Source organism: Vicia villosa, linkage group LG3 (genome assembly GCF_029867415.1).
Source record: "Vicia villosa cultivar HV-30 ecotype Madison, WI linkage group LG3, Vvil1.0, whole genome shotgun sequence".
In the NCBI taxonomy this organism is placed as follows: Eukaryota; Viridiplantae; Streptophyta; class Magnoliopsida; order Fabales; family Fabaceae; genus Vicia; species Vicia villosa.
Genome location: NC_081182.1, coordinates 154331685 through 154338569, shown reverse-complemented (window position 1 = coordinate 154338569; position 6885 = coordinate 154331685).

The window sequence follows — 6885 nt, the reverse complement described above, 5'->3', positions numbered from 1 at the left end:
CGACAGAGTTTCGAAGGGACTCTAAACAACTCTACAATAATTCATACAACTATAAAGTGCCCAAAAATACCCTACTGACAATTCTTATTACATATAAGGTTAACTCTTATGCATCAAATTGGCTAATAGTCTGACTCAAGTAATAATAAACGACTCTAAAGGGTCAAATACCTTGAATTTCAATCTATAGTTTATCAGATTTTACTCTAAACAACTTGAAAGCAACTTTGACAACCCTATTGACAACTCTAACAACACTATTGAACATAATTTAAATTAACCAAATAATACAAATATTCATCTCCAACTCAAAACTCCTTAAAATATTACACTAATAATATTAAACTATAATTATTATTATTATTATTATTATTATAAACTAATGAAGTATTATATATTAGTGAACCTGCAACCTGATTCCTAATTGACTAAATTTACAGCTACAGTATACGCTTTACATTAATATATTTCATAAAATAGCCACCTACTATGTTTATTATATCTACCAAAATAACAGGGGTCGCTACAATAGAAAAGAGAAGCAACATGTGTATTAACTCAATATATATTGTCTTCTAAGCAAGCACCTCTTTTTTTTTTCTTTAGAATGATGTAATATATTTATTTCCAGATTTTACATGCTCATTCAATTCCAGATTTTACATGCTCATTCAATTCTCTAAACAATTAAGCATACCATATATTGAAACATGGATCTATGTCAATAAACATGAGGCTACAGTGACGTAGAATGAAAACCAACATTACATGAACGTGACGACGCTACAATAAATATTTTCAATATATATCATTTTTTTCATTATCGAAACAATATAAGTATATACGAGACAAAAATTGATGTTATAAACAGCCCGCCGTACGAATATCGGTATCAAATTATATGCATCAAATCACACAAATTTAACACGAATAAAATCATCAACACATCAATTTTTACGGAAACAACAAATTTACACAGAATCAAACATAAGATAATTTCATACAATTTTTAGAAATCAATCGAACACAAAGAGATAATAAAATTCCCTAAACCCCACATACGGTCCATCATATCCCCGTTTATAGAGCAAGAACCCCACCCTTACCTTGTATTCGGAGTCCGCTCTACAATTCCGGTCGAATCCAAGCTTTCCGGCTTCACGTAATTCTTTGGTTTTTCTCTTCGCGGCCTAATTCTCGTATCTCTTTTCTTTTCCAATTTTCCTCTTCTCTCTGCCGTCCTTCGCTTTTTCCCAAATGTTATGTTACTTAGTTTCTAAAAACCTAGGTGTATCCTCACCTCTCAATTATTCCAATCTGGGTCAAAACCAAATTACAACATAACACCACTCAGCCCATCTAATTTATTTTATTAAAACTCCCAATTTACTCGTTAACTTTTATTTTACGGTCTAATTTTATTTGCTCTGAAAATTCCCAAAATAATACCCGACACTCTAATAATATTTCTAATACTAAAAATATTAAAAATCTTGATTAATAGTCGATCCGCTATCCCGAACTAATACCTATTAAATCATCCCAAAACGCAAAACATTCCATAAACACTCCAAACGCTTAAATTAAGCGAATAATCGAATTTTCGGGCGTTACAACTCTCCCCCACTTAAAAGATTTTCGTCCTCGAAAATTTACCCGACATCACCATCATCAACTTCACTCCCACATCCAACCTTTCAACATATCAATCAATTAACACATCTCACTTCGACTACGCATATGTCAACCATTACGGTACCTCTTTGCACCTTGCAACTAAACCACATTCGAGAAGCAAAGCTTCTCCCCCACTTCGCTCAAACTAACCCTGCAACAAAGCAAACAAGTACCAACAGTGTTTCACACACATGTCGCGTACTAAGAGATAAACAACAATTAGACGACTCTGGCCGGACGGACCGACCTGCTCTGATACCACTAATGTAACACCCCAAATCTACCCGATAAATTATACGGAAAAATCAGAGTATAAATTTCAAACAAGTTCATTTGAGGCATCACACATTCGTCATTCGAAAAAATTTACGGCTTACATTCCCTCATATAGATACATAGCACAGCAATTTAAAACGACAATTAAATCATTACTTGAAAATCACTTTGTTTCAAATTGAAACAATTAACTCGCAGCGGAATCAACAAACTTCATAATTATTCAAAGAATATCGTAGCATCTTTGCACGGTAACTTTAAATTATAATTTAAACAAAAACCATATAAAATTCAGCAAATAAAACAATAAGTAAAACAATCGTTTATCCCCCCGAGTGCTACGTATCAGAGCGACCACCGACTCAACTCACAGCGTCTAAATCTTCATCAAGCTATCACCTGCATGTTACCAGTATAAAGGTAACGGCGAAACAAAATAAAGGGGTGAGATATCAAACAATCTAAACAGAGTGATGATAAACAGTATATTCAGGTTCAAGTTATAATAATTATCGCTTTGCGGTATAATCGTTACCGCCTAGTTTACTTCACTGTTTCAATCAACAACACAAGTCACAATATCTCATATAAGATCATATTCAAAGTTCACGACAAGTCACATAAATTCACACATCAAAATGCATAACATCATAATCACACAAATGAAATGCGACTCTAACAAATGCACATGTATGTGGTACCCAGGGCTTCAGCCCCCATCGCCAATTGCTAGATAATAGAGGCATCAAAACAGGCATAAGCCTTCGTCGCTGTTTTCCAATCCAGGCCGTCGCTAAAACATGCAAATTATGAGACACTGATGAAATGCAACAAATCACAAACATCTCAAAACAACGTCGCGAGACATACGCCTATATCACAAACACGTCGCTAAACATCGTCACAAAGGCATTCGCCTACATCGCCAAAATAAATCAATAGTTATTGATAAACAATCGTCACCTTAAATCCTGCACTTCGCAATAATTCACAAAAACTCATCAAAACATCGCAATATATCACACGACAAATCAACAACAATAATTCATCACAAATAACTCACGCAAACATCGCCATACTTCACAAAACTCACAAAAATACGTCAAGTCGCAACATTACCAAAAACACCGCAAGCACAACAGTTATCGGATTATCCCCGAACACTCCTAATATTATTCAACTCGCTATATATTTTTCTGTCTATTATTATATTCCTCTGCTACTTATATAATGCCTCTGTTACGAAATTGGTCACTACACTGATGGGCAACAAAGTGCTACTGTTATTTTCATTAACTCCTTCTATATTATTAACTCACAAAAATTATAATAATATATAATTATAATTCGACAGAGTTTCGAAGGGACTCTAAACAACTCTACAATAATTCATACAACTATAAAGTGCCCAAAAATACCCTACTGACAATTCTTATTACATATAAGGTTAACTCTTATGCATCAAATTGGCTAATAGTCTGACTCAAGTAATAATAAACGACTCTAAAGGGTCAAATACCTTGAATTTCAATCTATAGTTTATCAGATTTTACTCTAAACAACTTGAAAGCAACTTTGACAACCCTATTGACAACTCTAACAACACTATTGAACATAATTTAAATTAACCAAATAATACAAATATTCATCTCCAACTCAAAACTCCTTAAAATATTACACTAATAATATTAAACTATAATTATTATTATTATTATTATTATTATTATAAACTAATGAAGTATTATATATTAGTGAACCTGCAACCTGATTCCTAATTGACTAAATTTACAGCTACAGTATACGCTTTACATTAATATATTTCATAAAATAGCCACCTACTATGTTTATTATATCTACCAAAATAACAGGGGTCGCTACAATAGAAAAGAGAAGCAACATGTGTATTAACTCAATATATATTGTCTTCTAAGCAAGCACCTCTTTTTTTTTCTTTAGAATGATGTAATATATTTATTTCCAGATTTTACATGCTCATTCAATTCCAGATTTTACATGCTCATTCAATTCTCTAAACAATTAAGCATACCATATATTGAAACATGGATCTATGTCAATAAACATGAGGCTACAGTGACGTAGAATGAAAACCAACATTACATGAACGTGACGACGCTACAATAAATATTTTCAATATATATCATTTTTTTTCATTATCGAAACAATATAAGTATATACGAGACAAAAATTGATGTTATAAACAGCCCGCCGTACGAATATCGGTATCAAATTATATGCATCAAATCACACAAATTTAACACGAATAAAATCATCAACACATCAATTTTTACGGAAACAACAAATTTACACAGAATCAAACATAAGATAATTTCATACAATTTTTAGAAATCAATCGAACACAAAGAGATAATAAAATTCCCTAAACCCCACATACGGTCCATCATATCCCCGTTTATAGAGCAAGAACCCCACCCTTACCTTGTATTCGGAGTCCGCTCTACAATTCCGGTCGAATCCAAGCTTTCCGGCTTCACGTAATTCTTGGGTTTTTCTCTTCGCGGCCTAATTCTCGTATCTCTTTTCTTTTCCAATTTTCCTCTTCTCTCTGCCGTCCTTCGCTTTTTCCCAAATGTTATGTTACTTAGTTTCTAAAAACCTAGGTGTATCCTCACCTCTCAATTATTCCAATCTGGGTCAAAACCAAATTACAACATAACACCACTCAGCCCATCTAATTTATTTTATTAAAACTCCCAATTTACTCGTTAACTTTTATTTTACGGTCTAATTTTATTTGCTCTGAAAATTCCCAAACTAATACCCGACACTCTAATAATATTTCTAATACTAAAAATATTAAAAATCTTGATTAATGGTCGATCCGCTATCCCGAACTAATACCTATTAAATCATCCCAAAACGCAAAAGATTCCATAAACACTCCAAACGCTTAAATTAAGCGAATAATCGAATTTTCGGGCGTTACAACTCTCCCCCACTTAAAAGATTTTCGTCCTCGAAAATTTACCCGACATCACCATCATCAACTTCACTCCCACATCCAACCTTTCAACATATCAATCAATTAACACATCTCACTTCGACTACGCATATGTCAACCATTACGGTACCTCTTTGCACCTTGCAACTAAACCACATTCGAGAAGCAAAGCTTCTCCCCCACTTCGCTCAAACTAACCCTGCAACAAAGCAAACAAGTACCAACAGTGTTTCACACACATGTCGCGTACTAAGAGATAAACAACAATTAGACGACTCTGGCCGGACGGACCGACCTGCTCTGATACCACTAATGTAACACCCCAAATCTACCCGATAAATTATACGGAAAAATCAGAGTATAAATTTCAAACAAGTTCATTTGAGGCATCACACATTCGTCATTCGAAAAAATTTACGGCTTACATTCCCTCATATAGATACATAGCACAGCAATTTAAAACGACAATTAAATCATTACTCGAAAATCACTTTGTTTCAAATTGAAACAATTAACTCGCAGCGGAATCAACAAACTTCATAATTATTCAAAGAATATCGTAGCATCTTTGCACGGTAACTTTAAATTATAATTTAAACAAAAACCATATAAAATTCAGCAAATAAAACAATAAGTAAAACAATCGTTTATCCCCCCGAGTGCTACGTATCAGAGCGACCACCGACTCAACTCACAGCGTCTAAATCTTCATCAAGCTATCACCTGCATGTTACCAGTATAAAGGTAACGGCGAAACAAAATAAAGGGGTGAGATATCAAACAATCTAAACAGAGTGATGATAAACAGTATATTCAGGTTCAAGTTATAATAATTATCGCTTTGCGGTATAATCGTTACCGCCTAGTTTACTTCACTGTTTCAATCAACAACACAAGTCACAATATCTCATATAAGATCATATTCAAAGTTCACGACAAGTCACATAAATTCACACATCAAAATGCATAACATCATAATCACACAAATGAAATGCGACTCTAACAAATGCACATGTATGTGGTACCTAGGGCTTCAGCCCCCATCGCCAATTGCTGGATAATAGAGGCATCAAAACAGGCATAAGCCTTCGTCGCTGTTTTCCAATCCAGGCCGTCGCTAAAACATGCAAATTATGAGACACTGATGAAATGCAAAAAATCACAAACATCTCAAAACAACGTCGCGAGACATACGCCTATATCACAAACACGTCGCTAAACATCGTCACAAAGGCATTCGCCTACATCGCCAAAATATATCAATAGTTATTGATAAACAATCGTCACCTTAAATCCGGCACTTCTCTATAATTCACAAAAACTCATCGCAACATCGCAATATATCACACGGCAAATCAACAACAATACGTCATCACAAATAACTCACGCAAACATCGCCATACTTCACAAAACTCACAAAAATACGTGAGGTCGCAACATTACCAAAAACACCGCAAGCACAACTGTTATCGGATTATCCCCGAACACTCCTAATATTATTCAACTCGCTATATATTTTTCTGTCTATTATTATATTCCTCTGCTACTTATATAATGCCTCTGTTACGAAATTGGTCACTACACTGATGGGCTACAAAGTGCTACTGTTATTTTCATTAACTCCTTCTATATTATTAACTCACAAAAATTATAATAATATATAATTATAATTCGACAGAGTTTCGAAGGGACTCTAAACAACTCTACAATAATTCATACAACTCTAAAGTGCCCAAAAATACCCTACTGACAATTCTTATTACATATAAGGGTAACTCTTATGCATCAAATTGGCTAATAGTCTGGCTCAAGTAATAATAAACGACTCTAAAGGGTCAAATACCTTCAATTTCAATCTATAGTTTATCAGATTTTTCTCTAAACAACTTGAAAGCAACTTTGACAACCCTATTGACAACTCTAACAACACTATTGAACATAATTTAAATTAA